The sequence below is a fragment of the Arachis hypogaea genome, chromosome 14 (assembly GCF_003086295.3).
Source record: "Arachis hypogaea cultivar Tifrunner chromosome 14, arahy.Tifrunner.gnm2.J5K5, whole genome shotgun sequence".
Taxonomy (NCBI): domain Eukaryota; kingdom Viridiplantae; phylum Streptophyta; class Magnoliopsida; order Fabales; family Fabaceae; genus Arachis; species Arachis hypogaea.
Window position 1 is genome coordinate 47,221,185 of NC_092049.1, and position 27,551 is coordinate 47,248,735.

General features: G+C 35.3%; 1 long non-coding RNA gene across 1 annotated transcript; it reads left to right on the forward strand.

Moving 5' to 3' along the window:
- Window positions 1-2,446: 2,446 nt before the first annotated feature.
- LOC140178288 (uncharacterized) lies at window positions 2,447-24,580 on the forward strand. Its single transcript, XR_011870882.1, has 5 exons — window positions 2,447-3,488; window positions 6,714-9,335; window positions 12,562-15,238; window positions 18,465-21,141; window positions 24,369-24,580. It is a non-coding gene; the product is annotated as an uncharacterized lncRNA (long non-coding RNA).
- The last annotated feature ends 2,971 nt before the right edge of the window (window positions 24,581-27,551 follow it).

The window sequence follows — 27,551 nt, forward strand, 5'->3', positions numbered from 1 at the left end:
TCATGCACACGAAGTGTTTGATAAAATGCTTGGCTTAGTTTTTACATAGTTTTTCTCCACTCTTGGCTTAGAATTGATGACTTTGGTGACCCTTGAGTCATTGATGTCAATTCTTGTTGATACATTAGAGTAGTTAGTTGATTTGGTTTCCATTGACTCTATGTGACCCTTAATGTTGACATAGGATTTATGGATTGAAATCAACTATGCCTATTTGACTTATCGTCAATGTAGGGTTAACTTAGTAGGATTAACTCTTCATAATCATCATTTGTTTGTGGTCAATGGCTAGGATAGGTAACCTTAGCTCTCAATTACTTGCCAAGAGATTTCTTGCATTTGAACTTTCTTTTCCTTGTATTTACTTGCTTTGACTTTTAGTTTCTTGCATGTTTAGTGATGAGTCCATATTTGATGATGTATTTTGACTCAATATGGATGGATTCTATCACATAAACTCACACTTAATAACCAAAATAGCATACTTTTGTGTTTGATCCCTAATTTGAATCTAAATGCGAAAACATGCGTTTTAATGCTTAGATTAGTGATTTTTAATTCCACTTTTATGTCATTCGATGCCGTGATATGTTTGTTGAGTGATTTCAGGCCTTAGAGGCAAGAATGGATGGTTAAACGTGGAAGGAAGCATGTACAAGGTAAGAATGGATACACCAGAGCATGAGCCCGAGACTGAGGAGCCAGCACCGGAGGAGCCAGCACCGATGGAGCCAGCAGCTGAAGCTGGCCAGGCCGACGAGCCCCATGAGCAGACAGCGGTAGAGACCACAATTGAGGAGTCACCAGTTCAGATAGTTAGGGAGCTGGCAGCTGTAGCCGAGCCGAGAGCTGAGACAGCAGCAGAGCAGACCGCTGGAGCCGAGCATAGAGCTGAGCCCACCACACAGCCGTCCAGCGCCATTATTGTGTATCACCGTCATCACCACCCACCACTGCCAGACGGTGGAGCTTCGCAAAGTTGATCACCCCGGTCCGATTTAGTGTGGGGGAGGATCTACTATTTTTTGGGTGTAAACATTCTCTCCTGAACACTTGTCATTTAGTTTATTTCAGTTTTACTATGCTTTTATGGCTATTTTCGGCATTTTACTTTACTTTTTGCTACATATTAGTATTTTGATATATATATATGTTTGTTGCTTCTAGTTATGTCTCGTATTGCATTCTCATTTTGGTATATACATACATATTGCACTTTATAGTTTTTACTATATAGTATAGATAAGGATTCTGATTGGATGATGTGAATAGCTTACGCCTAGCTCATTTTGATCCTAATTGTTCATGTTACTTTTTGCTTGTTGAAAATTAGGAAAAGAACTAAGAAATTTTGAAGATTTTGCATCCATCACAACATACATACATATAGGAAATAATTTTGGTAAAAAACAACAAAAATTTCCAAGAATTTTGGACTTTCTATTGAATTGATTGGAAAATTGTTTTTCAAAATTACTTGAATGGATTTTTATGGAACATAGAAGAGTAAAGAACAAATACCTTGTGAGCTTTTGAGCTATATTGAATGGTTACACATTTTAACCGCTATTTTTGTTCATTGTGCACAACTAGAAAATTACTTAATACAGACAGATTTACAGACAGATTTAATCTTTATTACAGACGGATTTTTGGTTACCGACAAAATTACCGACGGATTTTTTCCCTCTGTAAAAGCCTCGTCAGAAATTATTTACCGACGAATTTTTTCCGTCAGAAAATTACCGACAGATTTTTACCAGTTACTGATGGATTTTCCCTCTGTAAATTCTCCATCCATTTCCCTGCAACGTCGTGTAAAAACCCTAGTTTTTGAAAAATCAAATAATTAGTTATTTGTGATTTATTATATTTGTTGATAACTTTATTTTAAGAAAATTATTTTACTAAAGGTAATTAAATACATTTTCATGATAATTGAAGTTTAAATTAATTAGAATTTTTATATAATCTTTATTAGATATTTGGTATAATTGAAATTATAATTTTGGTAATTGAAAAATAAGAAAGAATTGTATAATTTAATTTAAATAAATTCTATTTTGAATGAATTATGTTATTAATTTGAACTCATAGGAATTAATTTACTAGAAATGATTAAATTAATTTTTATAAACACTTTATGTTTAAGTCAATTAATATTTATGTACCATTTTTATTATAATTAATTATTTTATAAATTGAAATTAAAGTTTCGGAGATAGAAAAATAGAGATTTATATGATTTAATCTAAAGAATTGATATTTAAATTTAAATTGTACTTTACAAAATATAATTAACTTGTTCATTTTATAATTTAAATTAGAAATAATTGATTGAACTTAGCAATATGTTGATAAATAATGTTCCTAAATATTTTTAACAGAGTATATTTGATTCTAAAATTACTCTACTATTCAATTTTATCAAAATATCTATTCATAACTATCCATATTCTTTTATAAAATCCTAATTCCTAAACCTAAATTCCCAAATTGAATCAGAAACCCTAATTCCCAAATTGAGGAACCCTAACCCTAGCCTCCCTTTGCCTCAGCCGCACCCCACCCCTTTCCTTCCCTAAACGTAAATATCACACACACACTCAACAGAGAGAAAGGATAGAAGAGAAGAGGGAGCCGTCGCACTCCACCGTTCAACCTCGTCCCGCCACGCCTCCATGGTCGCCATTGCTGTGAGCTCGCCACCGCCGAGGAGAAGCTGCCGTCGCGCCTTGCTGCGCCGTCACCACCGTTCCATGGAGCCGCTGCCGTCATCCACGCGTTGTTGAGGGAAGTCCGAGACGGAGATGAGGGAGATGCCGTCGCCACCGCCGCCGTCCTTGTCGCCGTTTGTGGAGCAGCGAGGAGTGTCGTTGTCGAGGCCATGCCGTTCGTCACTGCCCAGTCGCTGTTCTGCCTTCCGTGAAGCCTGTTCTGTCGCCTGAGAACCACCACGAAGAGGAGAGAGCTCGAGCGCGAAAGGTAACGCCACTGTGCCTCCGTCGCGCCTCCATCACCATCGAACTGCCTTGCGGTTTCTAGCCCCGTCGCGTCTGGTCGCTGTCGATGGAAGTCGTTGCCGTCGCCGAACCACCGCGCCGCCGTAGCCGTCACCGGGAAGGTTGTTGGAGCTTGCCAAGGATACTGTTCTGATTCTAAAGCAATTCATCGGATGTCACTACTCATCATTACCTCCTGTTCTGCCTCTTCCTTTGAATTCTGTGAGTTGCCGGAGCCTCTCCCGCCATCAGAGCTGTTATTTGGTTGATGCCGCTGCTGGAGCTACTGTTGCTGTTGCTATTTCTCTGGCCCTACTCTGGCTCGACTCTGAACCGTTACTGCCACTGTTTTGCTGATTTTGAGACCTTTCACCATCACTGGAGCTGCCCAGAATCACAATGGTAGCTGCCAAGAGAGCCGAACGGATGTTAGAACTGCCAATGGAGCTGTTGGGTTTAGTGATTTCCGCGAGTTTTGACTTTGAGGTAGGGGATTTAACGCTTTTAATTTAGAATGCCTACAAAGTTATTTGGATAAGTGCAAATGGTTAAGAATTTCTTAATTGACATGAATGATTTGAAATGCATTTGAAATTAGTTAGTTGTTGTGAGTATTCTGAGCTGTGATTAAATTTAGATGCTGTTGTGAATAATGATTAACTTAGTATAGTTTATTAAATTGAAATATGCCGAGTTAATTATTGAAAAGCTGTGGTATGGATAACTAATGAATTGAGTTTTGATTATTGCTGTGAATGTAATTAGTTTTGTTGTTATGAGAGACTAATTGATAGAAATAAGCTTGGTTTGAGGTTGTGGAATTTGGAGTAAGTTTGATGATGTTTTAGTGCTTCAATTGGATTATTGAATTCAGGTTAAGGCTGCGAATGTCTTTGGGCTTTGTTATGAGTGTTTGAAGTTGTAATTGATATTATTTTCTCTGATATGGATGGAATTGAGTTGAATTATAACTGTAGTTGGTGATTGATTTGATGATTGTGCGTACTGAATGTTGTAAGGGATAGAATAAATGGTGTTACTTTTGTTGCTGAGCTTGCTGGTGTGAATTGATGAGTTATTGTGTGTTTGAATGATGATGAGTGTATATGGAAAATTATGCTTGGCATAGTGTAGAAAAGAAAAGGTTCGATGATGCTTAAGTACTTGACATCGTGGGAATTATTGATTTTGGGTTCTTGGGCTGTGTTGGCAATGAAGACAATTTGAATAACTGGAAAGAGGTTAAACGTGTGATTTTGGAAGGGTTATAAGTTCAAATGTGGTTTTTGATAAGTAAGGTTGTTGAAAATGCTTAAGGCAGAATTTCTGCATGCATGACAGTAGAAAGAATCAATTTCTGGGAGCATCTCAGCTCATATACTTGAATAAAACTATTTTTGCATGAAACTTTACTGTGTTTTGAGCATCTCATAAAAAATTCATAATTTAATGATGAGTATTTTGGGAGAAATGAATTTTTGAAGATTGATGGTTTCTGCAGAAAATTCTGTTTCTTTAGTGCAGAAGCACCAACTTCCAACTCACTTAACTTTCAATTCTGGTAAGTATTTGAGCTGAAAACAACGGCATTTTCAAGCTTCGTGTGTCCACAATCTTCATTTTAAATTTCATGTCAATATCCTATTTAACCAAGTAGATATGTTGAAAAGAGTATGGATAGCTCACTGGATTTTGGAAACCGAATTCTAAAAGGCCTGGCTGTGTTTCTCACTTCATAACTTTTTTATATGACTTGGTATTAATCTGGAATTTGATTCAATAAAAAGCTAAAAGAGTCTTGTTTGAGGTCGTGAATTTTTGAAAGGCATTGGGTGAAAACTGGATTTTTAAGGAATTTATCAAACTTACTACTTGCTGCTGTTTTTCTGCATTTTCTTAGGAAACAACAACATATTTTTAAGAGAGATGGTACAAGTTTTTATTGTGACCAAATTACCTTAACACCAAGTTTCTTGGAATACTAGTTTATTGAGTTTAATTTTGAAAGAATCCTATGATAAGTGAAAGTTAGTTACGAATTGATGAGGTGAAAGTTGAATTGATGGGTTATGTGGGAATTGTGGGTTATGACCGAACTGTTGGCTATTGTAAATTGTGAATTTTCTTATTGATTTGAGAACCTCTTATTTGGTAGTTGTTGAGGAAAGGGGAAGACTTGTTGAGAAAGAGGGAACCGGTAAGGGTGGTAAAGTCCAAGTTTTAGGGGAGATGCTGCCGAATTTTCATAAAAATCTAGATTCTATTTTAAAATGTGATTTAGAAAAAGATTTGGACTTGAGAAGTTCTACGAATTGGTTCATGATTTATTAAGAAATTGGTGTTTTGAGTTAAACTGTTTAATTAAAGTTCATGTTACCTGATTGATTTAAATATGAAGGGGCCTATGTTTTGAAGTTTGGTTAAAGAAGTACCTTTGGGAGAGTTTCTGATTTAAGAATGAAAAGAAATTGGGTTTTTTTTGGACTTAAACAATTTTGGTTTTGAAACTGGTTTAGAACTCTTGGCTTACATGCTTTGGTTTTGATTTTAAATCTTTACTTTAATTTATCTCAACTTAAGCAACTATGATTCCGAGAATTTCTGAAGAGTTTAAGAAATGAGGCAGGTTATTCTTCCCTAAAGTCTTGAGTCCTTGCCAAGGTTGTTGATTAATAACTCTTGATTTCAAAGTGATGAAGCGAATAATTTGAAAATGAGTGATTATGAGTCTTTCAGAAGAGATTTTGAATCTGGCTTGGTTATGAAGTTGTTTGAAAGTTTTGAAAAGAAAATTTACTTAAGAAAAGTGGTTCTTGGCAAGATGTGAACTGAATACATTTGTAATTTGAAAGTGGGCCAAGAATGATTTTTTTGAAATAAGATTTTGAGTCTGATTGACTGTGGATGTTATTGAGAATATGATGAGGCCTGGCAAGGATGGTGGTATAGTCCCGCTTGCTCAGTGCGTAAACTGTTATGCAGGGATGGTGGTTTTGTCCCGCCTGCAGTGAGGATGGTGGTTTTGTCCCGCTCACATATTGATAAATTATTTGGCAAGGACGGTGGTTTAAATCCTGCTTGCGTATTCCGGGCAAGGATGGTGGTTTAGTCCCGCTTGCTTGTGGAACCTACGGATAAGGATGGTGGTTGAATCCCGCTTATCCGAGTCGGGTCTGGCAACATAACCGACGCGTGAGCTCATGGCCAGTAGGACAGGCATGCATCATATGAATTTATATGACATTGTTTGGGTGTGCATATTATAATTGGTTTGCCTATGTGAATAGTTATGTTAATTTCAAATTGCTCTACTTGATATAACTGCTTGATTGTGTTTGAACCTTCTTACTTGTGTTTGTGGCTGAGAATTGGTTGGATTGTGATGAATTGGTTGTTGATTGAGCTGCTTGGGCCTAGGGCCGTGGTTGATTATGAGATGGGCTGAATGTTGTGTTTGGTTGTGTTTTCGGTTTAGAAAAGTATAAAAAACCAAACTGGTTCAGCATAGACTTAATGAACCTATGCTTGAAACAGTTTGATCATTCATACTGTCTAGGAAAAACTTTTAAAAAGGCTTTTGGATTTAGGATGAAATATAGTTTTCTTGAGTATGTTAATTATTTGCATTTTATTTCATTACTTTTACGGCATTCCCATTCCCTACTGAGAACGTGTGGTTTGTTCTCACCCCAAAATCTTCCACCCTTTCAGTGACACAGGTACGAAGATTCAGTTTGAAGCTGCGGGTGATTCTAGAATTTATTTACGAGTTAAGTTTATGACTTGAAATTCTTTCATAGAATTCCCTCGCCCTTACTACTTAAGGTTTTTATTTTATGCAGAGGGATAGGAGTTGTACCTGAATTCTATTTAAATTCTTTTGTATAATATTACTATTATTAATAATTATGTGATTATTATTACTTAGTGATGTTTGCTATATGATTTTAATTAATAAAAACAAAAATTTCTGGTATTTTTACTAAAATTGAATCGCGATATCGAACTAAAGGCTTAATAGTAAATAGTTAATAAGGTAAACAGGTCAGTAACTCCTTACTTTTGGTACGATCATGACGTATTGAAAGTTGGGTCGTTACAATATGGTATCAGAGCAGTTCGTTCCTGTTAGAGCCTTGGGAATGGACTGACTATGCTTCATTGTATACTCTGAGTGTCTGTCATGCTTTGTGACTTGTTCTGATAACAAGAGTTTGAGTTTTATATGCATGATTGTCTGATGATTAACACTGTTGGTTTACCATTGCATGCCTTATGGTATTAGGTCTGGCCAACTTAATACTAATGATTTATGTATATGGGAACACTAATAGGTTATCATAGACGAAATAGAAGTTATAAGTGATGCGATTAACGGGGTTTGGGAGCGTTAGAGGTTATGAAGTTAGCTTTGATTCGACGTATAATCGGTATTCGTGCCACGTGAACTTGTGTTATCTCTTCATTATTTTCATTTGAATTCCTTGTTTTGGATTTCCTCGTCAGCATATAACTTGCTTATCTTTCAACCTTAACTTATTGTTTTTGTATACCTTTCCTTGCTTGTAAATCTAATTACTTTTCTGACTATTTCCGAATCTTCATTCTTGACCATGCTTATATTTTTGTTCATAGATTCCATTTTCTTTGATTTGAATTTAAATTTATTTTCTTATAACAATTTTCGAGGGCGAAAAATTTTCTAAGGTGGATAGAATGTAACAACCCTAGTTTTTGAAAAATCAAATAATTAGTTATTTGTGATTTATTATATTTGTTGATAACTTTATTTTAAGAAAATTATTTTACTAAAGGTAATTAAATACATTTTCATGATAATTGAAGTTTAAATTAATTAGAATTTTTATATAATCTTTATTAGATATTTGGTATAACTGAAATTATAATTTTGGTAATTGAAAAATAAGAAAGAATTGTATAATTTAATTTAAATAAATTCTATTTTAAATGAACTATGTTATTAATTTGAACTCATAGGAATTAATTTACTAGAAATGATTAAATTAATTTTTTTAAACACTTTTATGTTTAAGTCAATTAATATTTATGTACCATTTTTATTATAATGAATTATTTTATAAATTGAAATTAAAGTTTCGGAGATAGAAAAATAGAGATTTATATGATTTAATCTAAAGAATTGATATTTAAATTTAAATTGTACTTTACAAAATATAATTAACTTGTTCATTTTATAATTTAAATTAGAAATAATTGATTGAACTTAGCAATATGTTGATAAATAATGTTCCTAAATATTTTTAACAGAGTATATTTGATTCTAAAATTACTCTACTATTCAATTTTATCAAAATATCTATTCATAACTATCCATATTCTTTTATAAAATCCTAATTCCTAAACCTAAATTCCCAAATTGAATCAGAAACCCTAATTCCCAAATTGAGGAACCCTAACCCTAGCTTCCCTTTGCCTCAGCCGCACCCCACCCCTTTCCTTCCCTAAACGTAAATATCACACACACACTCAACAGAGAGAAAGGGTAGAAGAGAAGAGGGAGTCGTCGCACTCCACCGTTCAACCTCGTCCCGCCGCGCCTTGCTGCGCCGTCACCACCGTTCCATGGAGCCGCTGCCGTCATCCACGTGTTGTTGAGGGAAGTCCGAGACGGAAATGAGGGAGATGCCGTCGCCACCACCGCCGTCCTTGTCGCCGTTTGTGGAGCAGCGAGGAGTGTTGTTGTCGAGGCCATGCCGTTCATCACTGCCCAGTCGCTGTTCTGCCTTTCGTGAAGCCTGTTCTGTCGCCTGAGAACCACCACGAAGAGGAGAGAGCTCGTGCGCGAAAGGTAACGCCACTGTGCCTCCGTCGCGCCTCCATCACCATCGAACTGCCTTGCGATTTCTATCCCCGTCGCGTCTGGTCGCCGTCGATGGAAGTCGTTGCCGTCGCCGAACCACCGCGCCGCCGTAGCCGTCACCGGGAAGGTTGTTGGAGCTTGCCAAGGATACTGTTCTGATTCTAAAGCAATTCATCGGATGTCACTACTCATCATTACCTCCTGTTCTGCCTCTTCCTTTGAATTTTGTGAGTTGCCGGAGCCTCTCCCGCCATCAGAGCTGTTATTTGGTTGATGCCGCTGCTGGAGCTACTGTTGCTGTTGCTATTTCTCTGGCCCTACTCTGGCTCCACTCTGAACCGTTACTGCCACTGTTTTGCTGATTCTGAGACCTTTCACCATCACTGGAGCTGCCCAGAATCACAATGGTAGCTGCCAAGAGAGCCGAACGGATGTTAGAACTGCCAATGGAGCTGTTGGGTTTAGTGATTTCCGCGAGTTTTGACTTTGAGGTAGGGGATTTAACGCTTTTAATTTAGAATGCCTACACAGTTATTTGGATAAGTGCAAATGGTTAAGAATTTCTTAATTGACATGAACGATTTGAAATGCATTTGAAATTAGTTCGTTGTTGTGAGTATTCTGAGCTGTGATTAAATTTAGATGCTGTTGTGAATAATGATTAACTTAGTATAGTTTATTAAATTGAAATATGCCGAGTTAATTATTGAAAAGCTGTGGTATGGATAACTAATGAATTGAGTTTTGATTATTGCTGTGAATGTAATTAGTTTTGTTGTTATGAGAGACTAATTGATAGAAATAAGCTTGGTTTGAGGTTGTGAAATTTGGAGTAAGTTTGATGATGTTTTAGTGCTTCAATTGGATTATTGAATTCAGGTTAAGGCTGCGAATGTCTTTGGGCTTTGTTATGAGTGTTTGAAGTTGTAATTGATATTGTTTTCTCTGATATGGATGGAATTGAGTTGAATTATAACTGTAGTTGGTGATTGATTTGATGATTGTGCGTACTGAATGTTGTAAGGGATAGAATAAATGGTGTTACTTTTGTTGCTGAGCTTGCTGGTGTGAATTGATGAGTTATTGTGTGTTTGAATGATGATGAGTGTATATGGAAAATTATGCTTGGCATAGTGTAGAAAAGAAAAGGTTTGATGATGCTTAAGTACTTGACATCGTGGGAATTATTGATTTTGGGTTCTTGGACTGTGTTGGCAATGAAGACAATTTGAATAACTTGAAAGGGGTTAAACGTGTGATTTTGGAAGGGTTATAAGTTCAAATGTGGTTTTTGATAAGTAAGGTTGTTGAAAATGCTTAAGGCAGAATTTCTGCATGCATGACAGTAGAAAGAATCAATTTCTGGGAGCATCTCAGCTCATATACTTGAATAAAACTATTTTTGCATGAAACTTTACTGTGTTTTGAGCATCTCATAAAAAATTCAGATTTTATTGATGAGTATTTTGGGAGAAATGAATTTTTGAAGATTGATGGTTTCTGCAGAAAATTCTGTTTGTTTACTGCAGAAGCACCAACTTCCAACTCACTTAACTTTCAATTCTGGTAAGTATTTGAGCTGAAAACAACGGCATTTTCAAGCTTCGTGTGTCCACAATCTTCATTTTAAATTTCATGTCAATATCCTATTTAACCAAGTAGATATGTTGAAAAGAGTATGGATAGCTCACTGGATTTTGGAAACCGAATTCTAAAAGGCCTGGCTGTGTTTCTGACTTCATAACTTTTTTATATGACTTTGTATTAATCTGGAATTTGATTCAATAAAAAGCTAAAAGAGTCTTGTTTGATGTCGTGAATTTTTGAAAGGCATTGGGTGAAAACTGGATTTTTAAGGAATTTATCAAACTTACTACTTGCTGCTGTTTTTCTGCATTTTCTTACGAAACAACAACAGAATTTTAAGAGAGATAGTACAAGTTTTGATTGTGACCAAATTACCTTAACACCAAGTTTCTTGGAATACTAGTTTATTGAGTTTAATTTTGAAAGAATCCTATGATAAGTGAAAGTTAGTTACGAATTGATGAGGTGAAAGTTGAATTGATGGGTTATGTGGGAATTGTGGGTTATGACCGAACTGTTGGCTATTGTAAATTGTGAATTTTCTTATTGATTTGAGAACCTCTTTTTTGGTAGTTGTTGAGGAAAGGGGAAGACTTGTTGAGAAAGAGGGAACCGGTAAGGGTGGTAAAGTCCAAGTTTTAGGGGAGATGCTGCCGAATTTTCATAAAAATCTAGATTCTATTTTAAAATGTGATTTAGAAAAAGATTTGGACTTGAGAGGTTCTACGAATTGGTTCATGATTTATTAAGAAATTGGTGTTTTGAGTTAAACTGTTTAATTAAAGTTCATGTTACCTGATTGATTTAAATATGAAGGGGCCTATGTTTTGAAGTTTGGTTAAAGAAGTACCTTTGGGAGAGTTTCTTATTTAAGAATGAAAAGAAATTGGGTTTTTTTTTGGACTTAAACAATTTTGGTTTTGAAACTGGTTTAGAACTCTTGGCTTACATGCTTTGGTTTTGATTTTAAATCTTTACTTTAATTTATCTCAACTTAAGCAACTATGATTCCGAGAATTTCTGAAGAGTTTAAGAAATGAGGCAGGTTATTCTTCCCTAAAGTCTTGAGTCCTTGCCAAGGTTGTTGATTAATAACTCTTGATTTCAAAGTGATGAAGCGAATAATTTGAAAATGAGTGATTATGAGTCTTTCAGAAGAGATTTTGAATCTGGCTTGGTTATGAAGTTGTTTGAAAGTTTTGAAAAGAAAATTTACTTAAGAAAAGTGGTTCTTGGCAAGATGTGAACTGAATACATTTGTAATTTGAAAGTGGGCCAAGAATGACTTTTTTGAAATAAGATTTTGAGTCTGATTGACTGTGGATGTTATTGAGAATATGATGAGGCCTGGCAAGGATGGTGGTATAGTCCCGCTTGCTCAGTGCGTAAACTGTTATGCAGGGATGGTGGTTTTGTCCCGCCTGCAGTGAGGATGGTGGTTTTGTCCCGCTCACATATTGATAAATTATTTGGCAAGGACGGTGGTTTAAATCCTGCTTGCGTGTTCCGGGCAAGGTTGGTGGTTTAGTCCCGCTTGCTTGTGGAACCTACGGATAAGGATGGTAGTTGAATCCCGCTTATCCGAGTCGGGTCTGGCAACATAACCGACGCGTGAGCTCATGGCCAGTAGGACAGGCATGCATCATATGCATTTATATGACATTGTTTGGGTGTGCATATTATAATTGGTTTGCCTATGTGAATAGTTATGTTAATTGCTAATTGCTCTACTTGATATAACTTCTTGATTGTGTTTGAACCTTCTTAATTGTGTTTGTGGCTGAGAATTGGTTGGATTGTGATGAATTGGTTGTTGATTGAGCTGCTTGGGCCTAGGGCCGTGGTTGATTATGAGATGGGCTGAATGTTGTGTTTAGTTGTGTTTTCGGTTTAGAAAAGTATAAAAAACCAAACTGGTTCAGCATAGACTTAATGAACCTATGCTTGGAACAGTTTGATCATTCATACTGTCTAGGAAAAACTTTTGAAAAAGCTTTTGGATTTAGGATGAAATATAGTTTTCTTGAGTATGTTAATTATTTGCATTTTATTTCATTACTTTTACGGCATTCCCATTCCCTACTGAGAACGTGTGGTTTGTTCTCACCCCAAAATCTTCCACCCTTTCAGTGACACAGGTACGAAGATTCAGTTTGAAGCTGCGGGCGATTCTAGAATTTATTTACGAGTTAAGTTTATGACTTGAAATTCTTTCATAGAATTCCCTCGCCCTTACTACTTAAGGTTTTTATTTTATGCAGAGGGATAGGAGTTGTACCTGAATTCTATTTAAATTCTTTTGTATAATATTACTATTATTAATAATTATGTGATTATTATTACTTAGTGATGTTTGCTATATGATTTTAATTAATAAAAACAAAAATTTCTGGTACTTTTACTAAAATTGAATCGCGATATCGAACTAAAGGCTTAATAGTAAATAGTTAATAAGGTAAACAGGTCAGTAACGCCTTACTTTTGGTACGATCATGACGTATTGAAAGTTGGGTCGTTACAATATGGTATCAGAGCAGTTCGTTCCTGTTAGAGCCTTGGGAATGGACTGACTATGCTTCATTGTATACTCTGAGTGTCTGTCATGCTTTATGACTTGTTCTGATAACAAGAGTTTGAGTTTTATATGCATGATTGTCTGATGATTAACATTGTTGGTTTACCATTGCATGCCTCATGGTATTAGGTCTGGCCAACTTAATACTAATGATTTATGTATATGGGAACACTAATAGGTTATCATAGACGAAATAGAAGTTATAAGTGATGCGATTAACGGGGTTTGGGAGCGTTAGAGGTTATGAAGTTAGCTTTGATTCGACGTGTAATCGGTATTCGTGCCACGTGAACTTGTGTTATCTCTTCATTATTTTCATTTGAATTCCTTGTTTTGGATTTCCTCGTCAGCATATAACTTGCTTATCTTTCAACCTTAACTTATTGTTTTTGTATACCTTTCCTTGCTTGTAAATCTAATTACTTTTCTGACTATTTCCGAATCTTCATTCTTGACCATGCTTATATTTTTGTTCATAGATTCCATTTTCTTTGATTTGAATTTAAATTTATTTTCTTATAACAATTTTCGAGGGCGAAAAATTTTCTAAGGTGGATAGAATGTAACAACCCTAGTTTTTGAAAAATCAAATAATTAGTTATTTGTGATTTATTATATTTGTTGATAACTTTATTTTAAGAAAATTATTTTACTAAAGGTAATTAAATACATTTTCATGATAATTGAAGTTTAAATTAATTAGAATTTTTATATAATCTTTATTAGATATTTGGTATAACTGAAATTATAATTTTGGTAATTGAAAAATAAGAAAGAATTGTATAATTTAATTTAAATAAATTCTATTTTGAATGAATTATGTTATTAATTTAAACTCATAGGAATTAATTTACTAGAAATGATTAAATTAATTTTTATAAACACATTATGTTTAAGTCAATTAATATTTATGTACCATTTTTATTATAATTAATTATTTTATAAATTAAAATTAAAGTTTCGGAGATAGAAAAATAGAGATTTATATGATTTAATCTAAAGAATTGATATTTGAATTTAAATTGTACTTTACAAAATATAATTAACTTGTTCATTTTATAATTTAAATTAGAAATAATTGATTGAACTTAGCAATATGTTAATAAATAATGTTCCTAAATATTTTTAACAGAGTATATTTGATTCTAAAATTACTCTACTATTCAATTTTATCAAAATATCTATTCATAACTATCCATATTCTTTTATAAAATCCTAATTCCTAAACCTAAATTCCCAAATTGAATCAGAAACCCTAATTCCCAAATTGAAGAACCCTAACCCTAGCTTCCCTTTGCCTCAGCCGCACCCCACCCCTTTCCTTCCCTAAACGTAAATATCACACACACACTCAACAGAGAGAAAGGATAGAAGAGAAGAGGGAGCCGTCGCACTCCACCGTTCAACCTCGTCCCGCTGCGCCTCCGTGGTCGCCGTTGCTGCGAGCTCGCCACCGCTGAGGAGAAGCTGCCGTCGCGCCTTGCTGCGCCGTCACCACCGTTCCATGGAGCCGCCGCCGTCATCCACGCGTTGTTGAGGAAAGTCCGAGACGGAGATGAGGGAGATGCCGTTGCCACCGCCGCCGTCCTTGTCGCCGTTTGTGGAGCAGCGAGGAGTGTCGTTGTCGAGGCCATGCCGTTCGTCACTGCCCAGTCGCTGTTCTGCCTTCCGTGAAGCCTGTTCTGTCGCCTGAGAACCACCACGAAGAGGAGAGAGCTCGTGTGCGAAAAGTAAAGCCGCTGTGCCTCCGTCGCGCCTCCATCACCATCGAACTGCCTTGCGGTTTCTAGCCCCGTCGCATCTGGTCGCCGTCGATGGAAGTCGTTGCCGTCGCTGAACCACCGCGCCACCGTAGCCGTCACGGGAAGGTTGTTGGAGCTTGCCAAGGAAACTGTTCTGATTCTAAAGCAATTCATCGGATGTCACTACTCATCATTACCTCCTGTTCTGCCTCTTCCTTTGAATTCTATGAGTTGCCGGAGCCTCTCCCGCCATCAGAGCTGTTATTTGGTTGATGCCGCTGCTGGAGCTACTGTTGCTGTTGCTATTTCTCTGGCCCTACTCTGGCTCCACTCTGAACCGTTACTGCCACTGTTTTGCTGATTCTGAGACCTTTCACCATCACTGGAGCTGCCCAGAATCACAATGGTAGCTGCCAAGAGAGCCGAACGAATGTTAGAACTGCCAATGGAGCTGTTGGGTTTAGTGATTTCCGCGAGTTTCGACTTTGAGGTAGGGGATTTAACGTTTTTAATTTAGAATGCCTACAAAGTTATTTTGATAAGTGCAAATGGTTAAGAATTTCTTAATTGACATGAATGATTTGAAATGCATTTGAAATTAGTTAGTTGTTGTGAGTATTCTGAGCTATGATTAAATTTAGATGCTGTTGTGAATAATGATTAATTTAGTATAGTTTATTAAATTAAAATATGCCGAGTTAATTATTGAAAAGCTGTGGTATGGATAACTGATGAATTGAGTTTTGATTATTGCTGTGAATGTAATTAGTTTTGTTGTTATGAGAGACTAATTGATAGAAATAAGCTTGGTTTGAGGTTGTGAAATTTGGAGTAAGTTTGATGATGTTTTAGTGCTTCAATTGGATTATTGAATTCAGGTTAAGGCTGCGAATGTCTTTGGGCTTTGTTATGAGTGTTTGAAGTTGTAATTGATATTGTTTTCTCTGATATGGATGGAATTGAGTTGAATTATAACTGTAGTTGGTGATTGATTTGATGATTGTGCGTACTGAATGTTGTAAGGGATAGAATAAATGGTGTTACTTTTGTTGCTGAGCTTGCTGGTGTGAATTGATGAGTTATTGTGTGTTTGAATGATGATGAGTGTATATGGAAAATTATGCTTGGCATAGTGTAGAAAAGAAAAGGTTTGATGATGCTTAAGTACTTGACATCGTGGGAATTATTGATTTTGGGTTCTTGGACTGTGTTGGCAATGAAGACAATTTGAATAACTTGAAAGGGGTTAAACGTGTGATTTTGGAAGGGTTATAAGTTCAAATGTGGTTTTTGATAAGTAAGGTTGTTGAAAATGCTTAAGGCAGAATTTCTGCATGCATGACAGTAGAAAGAATCAATTTCTGGGAGCATCTCAGCTCATATACTTGAATAAAACTATTTTTGCATGAAACTTTACTGTGTTTTGAGCATCTCATAAAAAATTCAGATTTTATTGATGAGTATTTTGGGAGAAATGAATTTTTGAAGATTGATGGTTTCTGCAGAAAATTCTGTTTGTTTACTGCAGAAGCACCAACTTCGAACTCACTTAACTTTCAATTCTGGTAAGTATTTGAGCTGAAAACAACGGCATTTTCAAGCTTCGTGTGTCCACAATCTTCATTTTAAATTTCATGTCAATATCCTATTTAACCAAGTAGATATGTTGAAAAGAGTATGGATAGCTCACTGGATTTTGGAAACCGAATTCTAAAAGGCCTGGCTGTGTTTCTCACTTCATAACTTTTTTATATGACTTGGTATTAATCTGGAATTTGATTCAATAAAAAGCTAAAAGAGTCTTGTTTGATGTCGTGAATTTTTGAAAGGCATTGGGTGAAAACTGGATTTTTAAGGAATTTATCAAACTTACTACTTGCTGCTGTTTTTCTGCATTTTCTTACGAAACAACAACAGAATTTTAAGAGAGATGGTACAAGTTTTGATTGTGACCAAATTACCTTAACACCAAGTTTCTTGGAATACTAGTTTATTGAGTTTAATTTTGAAAGAATCCTATGATAAGTGAAAGTTAGTTACGAATTGATGAGGTGAAAGTTGAATTGATGGGTTATGTGGGAATTGTGGGTTATGACCGAACTGTTGGCTATTGTAAATTGTGAATTTTCTTATTGATTTGAGAACCTCTTTTTTGGTAGTTGTTGAGGAAAGGGGAAGACTTGTTGAGAAAGAGTGAACCGGTAAGGGTGGTAAAGTCCAAGTTTTAGGGGAGATGCTGCCGAATTTTCATAAAAATCTAGATTCTGTTTTAAAATGTGATTTAGAAAAAGATTTGGACTTGAGAGGTTCTACGAATTGGTTCATGATTTATTAAGAAATTGGTGTTTTGAGTTAAACTGTTTAATTAAAGTTCATGTTACCTGATTGATTTAAATATGAAGGGGCCTATGTTTTGAAGTTTGGTTAAAGAAGTACCTTTGGGAGAGTTTCTTATTTAAGAATGAAAAGAAATTGGGTTTTTTTTTGGACTTAAACAATTTTGGTTTTGAAACTGGTTTAGAACTCTTGGCTTACATGCTTTGGTTTTGATTTTAAATCTTTACTTTAATTTATCTCAACTTAAGCAACTATGATTCCGAGAATTTCTGAAGAGTTTAAGAAATGAGGCAGGTTATTCTTCCCTAAAGTCTTGAGTCCTTGCCAAGGTTGTTGATTAATAACTCTTGATTTCAAAGTGATGAAGCGAATAATTTGAAAATGAGTGATTATGAGTCTTTCAGAAGAGATTTTGAATCTGGCTTGGTTATGAAGTTGTTTGAAAGTTTTGAAAAGAAAATTTACTTAAGAAAAGTGGTTCTTGGCAAGATGTGAACTGAATACATTTGTAATTTGAAAGTGGGCCAAGAATGATTTTTTTGAAATAAGATTTTGAGTCTGATTGATTGTGGATGTTATTGAGAATATGATGAGGCCTGGCAAGGATGGTGGTATAGTCCTGCTTGCTCAGTGCGTAAACTGTTATGCAGGGATGGTGGTTTTGTCCCGCCTGCAGTGAGGATGGTGGTTTTGTCCCGCTCACATATTGATAAATTATTTGGCAAGGACGGTGGTTTAAATCCTGCTTGCGTGTTCCGGGCAAGGTTGGTGGTTTAGTCCCGCTTGCTTGTGGAACCTACGGATAAGGATGGTAGTTGAATCCCGCTTATCCGAGTCGGGTCTGGCAACATAACCGACGCGTGAGCTCATGGCCAGTAGGACAGGCATGCATCATATGCATTTATATGACATTGTTTGGGTGTGCATATTATAATTGGTTTGCCTATGTGAATAGTTATGTTAATTGCTAATTGCTCTACTTGATATAACTTCTTGATTGTGTTTGAACCTTCTTAATTGTGTTTGTGGCTGAGAATTGGTTGGATTGTGATGAATTGGTTGTTGATTGAGCTGCTTGGGCCTAGGGCCGTGGTTGATTATGAGATGGGCTGAATGTTGTGTTTAGTTGTGTTTTCGGTTTAGAAAAGTATAAAAAACCAAACTGGTTCAGCATAGACTTAATGAACCTATGCTTGGAACAGTTTGATCATTCATACTGTCTAGGAAAAACTTTTGAAAAGGCTTTTGGATTTAGGATGAAATATAGTTTTCTTGAGTATGTTAATTATTTGCATTTTATTTCATTACTTTTACGGCATTCCCATTCCCTACTGAGAACGTGTGGTTTGTTCTCACCCCAAAATCTTCCACCCTTTCAGTGACACAGGTACGAAGATTCAGTTTGAAGCTGCGGGCGATTCTAGAATTTATTTACGAGTTAAGTTTATGACTTGAAATTCTTTCATAGAATTCCCTCGCCCTTACTACTTAAGGTTTTTATTTTATGCAGAGGGATAGGAGTTGTACCTGAATTCTATTTAAATTCTTTTGTATAATATTACTATTATTAATAATTATGTGATTATTATTACTTAGTGATGTTTGCTATATGATTTTAATTAATAAAAACAAAAATTTCTGGTATTTTTACTAAAATTGAATCGCGATATCGAACTAAAGGCTTAATAGTAAATAGTTAATAAGGTAAACAGGTCAGTAACGCCTTACTTTTGGTACGATCATGACGTATTGAAAGTTGGGTCGTTACAATATGGTATCAGAGCAGTTCGTTCCTGTTAGAGCCTTGGGAATGGACTGACTATGCTTCATTGTATACTCTGAGTGTCTGTCATGCTTTATGACGTGTTCTGATAACAAGAGTTTGAGTTTTATATGCATGATTGTCTGATGATTAACATTGTTGGTTTACCATTGCATGCCTCATGGTATTAGGTCTGGCCAACTTAATACTAATGATTTATGTATATGGGAACACTAATAGGTTATCATAGACGAAATAGAAGTTATAAGTGATGCGATTAACGGGGTTTGGGAGCGTTAGAGGTTATGAAGTTAGCTTTGATTCGACGTGTAATCGGTATTCGTGCCACGTGAACTTGTGTTATCTCTTCATTATTTTCATTTGAATTCCTTGTTTTGGATTTCCTCGTCAGCATATAACTTGCTTATCTTTCAACCTTAACTTATTGTTTTTGTATACCTTTCCTTGCTTGTAAATCTAATTACTTTTCTGACTATTTCCGAATCTTCATTCTTGACCATGCTTATATTTTTGTTCATAGATTCCATTTTCTTTGATTTGAATTTAAATTTATTTTCTTATAACAATTTTCGAGGGCGAAAAATTTTCTAAGGTGGATAGAATGTAACAACCCTAGTTTTTGAAAAATCAAATAATTAGTTATTTGTGATTTATTATATTTGTTGATAACTTTATTTTAAGAAAATTATTTTACTAAAGGTAATTAAATACATTTTCATGATAATTGAAGTTTAAATTAATTAGAATTTTTATATAATCTTTATTAGATATTTGGTATAACTGAAATTATAATTTTGGTAATTGAAAAATAAGAAAGAATTGTATAATTTAATTTAAATAAATTCTATTTTGAATGAATTATGTTATTAATTTAAACTCATAGGAATTAATTTACTAGAAATGATTAAATTAATTTTTATAAACACATTATGTTTAAGTCAATTAATATTTATGTACCATTTTTATTATAATTAATTATTTTATAAATTAAAATTAAAGTTTCGGAGATAGAAAAATAGAGATTTATATGATTTAATCTAAAGAATTGATATTTGAATTTAAATTGTACTTTACAAAATATAATTAACTTGTTCATTTTATAATTTAAATTAAAAATAATTGATTGAACTTAGCAATATGTTAATAAATAATGTTCCTAAATATTTTTAACAGAGTATATTTGATTCTAAAATTACTCTACTATTCAATTTTATCAAAATATCTATTCATAACTATCCATATTCTTTTATAAAATCCTAATTCCTAAACCTAAATTCCCAAATTGAATCAGAAACCCTAATTCCCAAATTGAAGAACCCTAACCCTAGCTTCCCTTTGCCTCAGCCGCACCCCACCCCTTTCCTTCCCTAAACGTAAATATCACACACACACTCAACAGAGAGAAAGGATAGAAGAGAAGAGGGAGCCGTCGCACTCCACCGTTCAACCTCGTCCCGCTGCGCCTCCGTGGTCGCCGTTGCTGCGAGCTCGCCACCGCTGAGGAGAAGCTGCCGTCGCGCCTTGCTGCGCCGTCACCACCGTTCCATGGAGCCGCCGCCGTCATCCACGCGTTGTTGAGGAAAGTCCGAGACGGAGATGAGGGAGATGCCGTTGCCACCGCCGCCGTCCTTGTCGCCGTTTGTGGAGCAGCGAGGAGTGTCGTTGTCGAGGCCATGCCATTCGTCACTGCCCAGTCGCTGTTCTGCCTTCCGTGAAGCCTGTTCTGTCGCCTGAGAACCACCACGAAGAGGAGAGAGCTCGTGTGCGAAAAGTAAAGCCGCTGTGCCTCCGTCGCGCCTCCATCACCATCGAACTGCCTTGCGGTTTCTAGCCCCGTCGCATCTGGTCGCCGTCGATGGAAGTCGTTGCCGTCGCTGAACCACCGCGCCACCGTAGCCGTCACGGGAAGGTTGTTGGAGCTTGCCAAGGAAACTGTTCTGATTCTAAAGCAATTCATCGGATGTCACTACTCATCATTACCTCCTGTTCTGCCTCTTCCTTTGAATTCTATGAGTTGCCGGAGCCTGTCCCGCCATCAGAGCTGTTATTTGGTTGATGCCGCTGCTGGAGCTACTGTTGCTGTTGCTATTTCTCTGGCCCTACTCTGGCTCCACTCTGAACCGTTACTGCCACTGTTTTGCTGATTCTGAGACCTTTCACCATCACTGGAGCTGCCCAGAATCACAATGGTAGCTGCCAAGAGAGCCGAACGAATGTTAGAACTGCCAATGGAGCTGTTGGGTTTAGTGATTTCCGCGAGTTTCGACTTTGAGGTAGGGGATTTAACGTTTTTAATTTAGAATGCCTACAAAGTTATTTTGATAAGTGCAAATGGTTAAGAATTTCTTAATTGACATGAATGATTTGAAATGCATTTGAAATTAGTTAGTTGTTGTGAGTATTCTGAGCTATGATTAAATTTAGATGCTGTTGTGAATAATGATTAATTTAGTATAGTTTATTAAATTAAAATATGCCGAGTTAATTATTGAAAAGCTGTGGTATGGATAACTGATGAATTGAGTTTTGATTATTGCTGTGAATGTAATTAGTTTTGTTGTTATGAGAGACTAATTGATAGAAATAAGCTTGGTTTGAGGTTGTGAAATTTGGAGTAAGTTTGATGATGTTTTAGTGCTTCAATTGGATTATTGAATTCAGGTTAAGGCTGCGAATGTCTTTGGGCTTTGTTATGAGTGTTTGAAGTTGTAATTGATATTGTTTTCTCTGATATGGATGGAATTGAGTTGAATTATAACTGTAGTTGGTGATTGATTTGATGATTGTGCGTACTGAATGTTGTAAGGGATAGAATAAATGGTGTTACTTTTGTTGCTGAGCTTGTTGGTGTGAATTGATGAGTTATTGTGTGTTTGAATGATGATGAGTGTATATGGAAAATTATGCTTGGCATAGTGTAGAAAAGAAAAGGTTTGATGATGCTTAAGTACTTGACATCGTGGGAATTATTGATTTTGGGTTCTTGGGCTGTGTTGGCAATGAAGACAATTTGAATAACTGGAAAGAGGTTAAACGTGTGATTTTGGAAGGGTTATAAGTTCAAATGTGGTTTTTGATAAGTAAGGTTGTTGAAAATGCTTAAGGCAGAATTTCTGCATGCATGACAGTAGAAAGAATCAATTTCTGGGAGCATCTCAGCTCATATACTTGAATAAAACTATTTTTGCATGAAACTTTACTGTGTTTTGAGCATCTCATAAAAAATTCAGAATTTATTGATGAGTATTTTGGGAGAAATGAATTTTTGAAGATTGATGGTTTCTGCAGAAAATTCTGTTTCTTTACTGCAGAAGCACCAACTTCCAACTCACTTAACTTTCAATTCTGGTAAGTATTTGAGCTGAAAACAACGTCATTTTCAAGCTTCCTGTGTCCACAATCTTCATTTTAAATTTCATGTCAATATCCTATTTAACCAAGTAGATATGTTTAAAAGAGTATGGATAACTCACTGGATTTTGGAAACCGAATTCTAAAAGGCCTGGCTGTGTTTCTCACTTCATAACTTTTTTATATGACTTGGTATTAATCTGGAATTTGATTCAATAAAAAGCTAAAAGAGTCTTGTTTGAGGTCGTGAATTTTTGAAAGGCATTGGGTGAAAACTGGATTTTTAAGGAATTTATCAAACTTACTACTTGCTGCTGTTTTTCTGCATTTTCTTAGGAAACAACAACATAATTTTAAGAGAGATGGTACAAGTTTTTATTGTGACCAAATTACCTTAACACCAAGTTTCTTGGAATACTAGTTTATTGAGTTTAATTTTGAAAGAATCCTATGATAAGTGAAAGTTAGTTACGAATTGATGAGGTGAAAGTTGAATTGATGGGTTATGTGGGAATTGTGGGTTATGACCGAACTGTTGGCTATTGTAAATTGTGAATTTTCTTATTGATTTGAGAACCTCTTTTTTGGTAGTTGTTGAGGAAAGGGGAAGACTTGTTGAGAAAGAGTGAACCGGTAAGGGTGGTAAAGTCCAAGTTTTAGGGGAGATGCTGCCGAATTTTCATAAAAATCTAGATTCTGTTTTAAAATGTGATTTAGAAAAAGATTTGGACTTGAGAGGTTCTACGAATTGGTTCATGATTTATTAAGAAATTGGTGTTTTGAGTTAAACTGTTTAATTAAAGTTCATGTTACCTGATTGATTTAAATATGAAGGGGCCTATGTTTTGAAGTTTGGTTAAAGAAGTACCTTTGGGAGAGTTTCTTATTTAAGAATGAAAAGAAATTGGGTTTTTTTTTGGACTTAAACAATTTTGGTTTTGAAACTGGTTTAGAACTCTTGGCTTACATGCTTTGGTTTTGATTTTAAATCTTTACTTTAATTTATCTCAACTTAAGCAACTATGATTCCGAGAATTTCTGAAGAGTTTAAGAAATGAGGCAGGTTATTCTTCCCTAAAGTCTTGAGTCCTTGCCAAGGTTGTTGATTAATAACTCTTGATTTCAAAGTGATGAAGCGAATAATTTGAAAATGAGTGATTATGAGTCTTTCAGAAGAGATTTTGAATCTGGCTTGGTTATGAAGTTGTTTGAAAGTTTTGAAAAGAAAATTTACTTAAGAAAAGTGGTTCTTGGCAACATGTGAACTGAATACATTTGTAATTTGAAAGTGGGCCAAGAATGATTTTTTTTGAAATAAGATTTTGAGTCTGATTGACTGTGGATGTTATTGAGAATATGATGAGGCCTGGCAAGGATGGTGGTATAGTCCCGCTTGCTCAGTGCGTAAACTGTTATGCAGGGATGGTGGTTTTGTCCCGCCTGCAGTGAGGATGGTGGTTTTGTCCCGCTCACATATTGATAAATTATTTGGCAAGGACGGTGGTTTAAATCCCGCTTGCGTGTTCCGGGCAAGGATGGTGGTTTAGTCCCGCTTGCTTGTGGAACCTACGGATAAGGATGGTGGTTGAATCCCGCTTATCCGAGTCGGGTCTGGCAACATAACCGACGCGTGAGCTCATGACCAGTAGGACAGGCATGCATCATATGCATTTATATGACATTGTTTGGGTGTGCATATTATAATTGGTTTGCCTATGTGAATAGTTATGTTAATTGCTAATTGCTCTACTTGATATAACTGCTTGATTGTGTTTGGACCTTCTTACTTGTGTTCGTGGCTGAGAATTGGTTGGATTGTGATGAATTGGTTGTTGATTGAGCTGCTTGGGCCTAGGGCCGTGGTTGATTATGAGATGGGCTGAATGTTGTGTTTCGTTGTGTTTTCGGTTTAGAAAAGTATAAAAAATCAAACTGGTTCAGCATAGACTTAATGAACCTATGCTTGGAACAGTTTGATCATTCATACTGTCTAGGAAAAACTTTTAAAAAGGCTTTTGGATTTAGGATGAAATATAGTTTTCTTGAGTATGTTAATTATTTGCATTTTATTTCATTACTTTTACGGCATTCCCATTCCCTACGGAGAACGTGTGGTTTGTTCTCACCCCAAAATCTTTCACCCTTTCAGTGACACAAGTACGAAGATTCAGTTTGAAGCTGCGGGCGATTCTAGAATTTATTTACGAGTTAAGTTTATGACTTGAAATTCTTTCATAGAATTCCCTCGCCCTTACTACTTAAGGTTTTTATTTTATGCAGAGGGATAGGAGTTGTACCTGAATTCTAATTAAATTCTTTTTTATAATATTACTATTATTAATAATTATGTGATTATTATTACTTGGTGATGTTTGCTATATGATTTTAATTAATAAAAACAAAAATTTCTGGTATTTTTACTAAAATTGAATCGCGATATCGAACTAAAGGCTTAATAGTAAATAGTTAATAAGGTAAACAGGTCAGTAACGCCTTACTTTTGGTACGATCATGACGTATTGAAAGTTGGGTCGTTACACGTCGCACTTTCCGACGGATTTTCTGTCGGTAATTACCGACAGATTTTCTGACGGATTTTCCGTCGGTAATTATAGACGGATTTTCCGACAGATTTTCCGTCGGTAACTACAGACGGATTTTTCGATGAATTTTCTGTCTGTAATTTAAACCTTGAAAAATCATCCCAAACTCTGAATACAGACAGAAAATCCGTCTGTAAATCTGTCAGTAAGGTAAAATAGAATTTTTTTTAGATTTTTCCATTGCAAAATAAACCTATTTTCATACAAAATAAATATAAAAAATTGAACTCAACTCATATAAACTATATACTTTTTTTTTTCCTTTAAGGTATATGAAAAATAGATTATCTATATAATACTTCTTTGCATATAACTCTACTTATTCAATAATATACAGTTATACATCCATATGGAGTGAAAATTACATCCATGTCTCAAAAACATTAGTAGAGTAGCATCCTTAGAATTTTCTAAAATTTCTTGAACAATGAAAGCTAAGCTAGAAACCACTCATATGTATGTGTAGAACTTTATGGAAGCTATGTACACTCTGTTGATTCTACAATGTACACTCTATTGAAGCTGCAATGGCCGCAACGGCAGCAGCTACGCCTGCCACGAATACTGCAGCATGCAACTGAGCATTTTGAGTCCGAATTTCCTACTTTTTCCTCTCCTTTTGATCCTTCAGCCATCTTCCCATTGTCCTTCCTCTCAGTAAACTCTTGTAAAGCTATTATGCAAAAGTTTACAAGAAGAATAACAAAGAAAAAGAGTAATGAATGATTGAGTTTTTATTTTTAGTATATAATCATGAGGTTGAGTGTAATGTACCCCATTTCTGAGCAAGTTTTGACTGGAAAGGAATTTTGGATTGATTGCTTGATGGGGTAAAAATAAGTCCTGCACATAGTGATTGACTGTTTCAAATGCCGTGTGAAGTCAAAAGAATCAATTACCGTATATCTTGATCTTTTGTCAAGAATATATTTGAGCACTGCAACAGATGTGGAGAAAAAGATAAACACAGTTTCTCAATGATTTATATGATTTGTATGACATCACGGTGCAGATATGAAATTAGCTACTTATATGCACTGATCAGAACTCAACCATTTCTGTGTCCCCGTGGGAGCAATATAATGCAACAACAAGTGCTCCAAATAAAAAACTAAATTTGTGATGAGACAAATTTGTATAAGCAACTTGCTTTGTTTATTTCTCTATCTACTAATCTGGATTCCTTAATCTGGATCCCTTAATTTGCTAGCCTGCCAACACGTTTCAATGTTCCACTACTATATATTTCTTAATAGAAATTATTATTATCCTATTATTTAATATGCAATTCCTGACATACTTTGTTCAAGTACTAATAACTTATTTTTATTGTAAAAGTATGTACCTTTTCATTCTTCCTATCTTATCTAATATATATATATATATATATATAACCTTCTCTTCAACAAACACAAAGCACTACTACATGGTATTTGGAGGTACATTAATCTTTATTCTCTCATCACATCACATAAGAAGGGAGGAGGAGGGTGGTATCTACATAAGAAAAAAGACTTGAAACTTTAGCAAGCAGTGAAAAAATAATAAAGCATGTAACTAGTATAACAACTCACACAAAGAATATTGCCTAAATTTTTATATCAGGTATAACACATTATGAATACAAAAATAAATGAAATACAGAAACTTCATATCCCTGTCAGTCTTAACATGGGATGATTTTTCATTCCGTCTAGAATCTTGATGCTTAATTGACAAAAGTGACAAGAAGCAGCAAGATAGTCACAATCAATTTGAAGTCAAAGTATTATCTTTGATTTTCTTGATTAGCTGTTCTTCTGAGATGTGTGCTTTATACTCTAATATCAATAGAAACCTTTATAGTGCAGTAGGTGAATAGTGAATACAATTATAAACAAACAAAAAGATACTATTTTAATTTAGGAATATAATTATTACAAGTTTTGAGAGTAGAGAGTAGTGTACCTGCTCCTTTAGCAGCAGCAATTTGAATAAGGGTGAGTCCTACCATAAGAGTGTAGGCACCCCTTCCAGCTAAGGACGCTTCAGCTTCATGTGCCTCCAACAAGTTGAGATCACTTGCATTCACGTAATGATGCTCAACCATTTTAGATGCCTTGCTTGACAGAACAACAAGAATGCATAAGAAAATCAGCATTTTAAGAGAATGTTAACAAATAACCATAAGGACTTAAAGGTTGAAAGGCTCATTATTTGACTGAAAAGCGCATGCATGTTTTCTTATACCAAATTAATTTACCATTAATCTCTATGGATTTTGAGAACCTACAAGCTCATTCCACTTTCACACACATAAAATCTATTCCTAATTTCTCCTGAATAATGATGACAGAAAGCCAGAAATAGGCAAAACAACAAACAGGTAGAATGCATGCAACAAACTTTCAATAGAGTCCATTTCAAAATGTACCCAATCTGATTCAATTCAATGCTCAACAAATCCACTCCTTCAAACTGTTAATCAATTCAAACAAAATCTCTAATTTAGTATATTTTCATAGGGTCATGTGTAATCTCAAGATAGTTAAGTGTAATTTATCCTTTATTCAATCATTAATTAACGTTATATAATACAAGTGTAGTGAACTAACGTGAAAGCTTACCTTGCAACCTCAGTGCATCTTTTTGCTTGCTCAGCAATATCTAAAAGTTCCCTATAGCTATTCTTGTCATTGAAAAAAAATAGATACCTACTAAATGGAAAAAAAAATAAACTCAGCAGATGA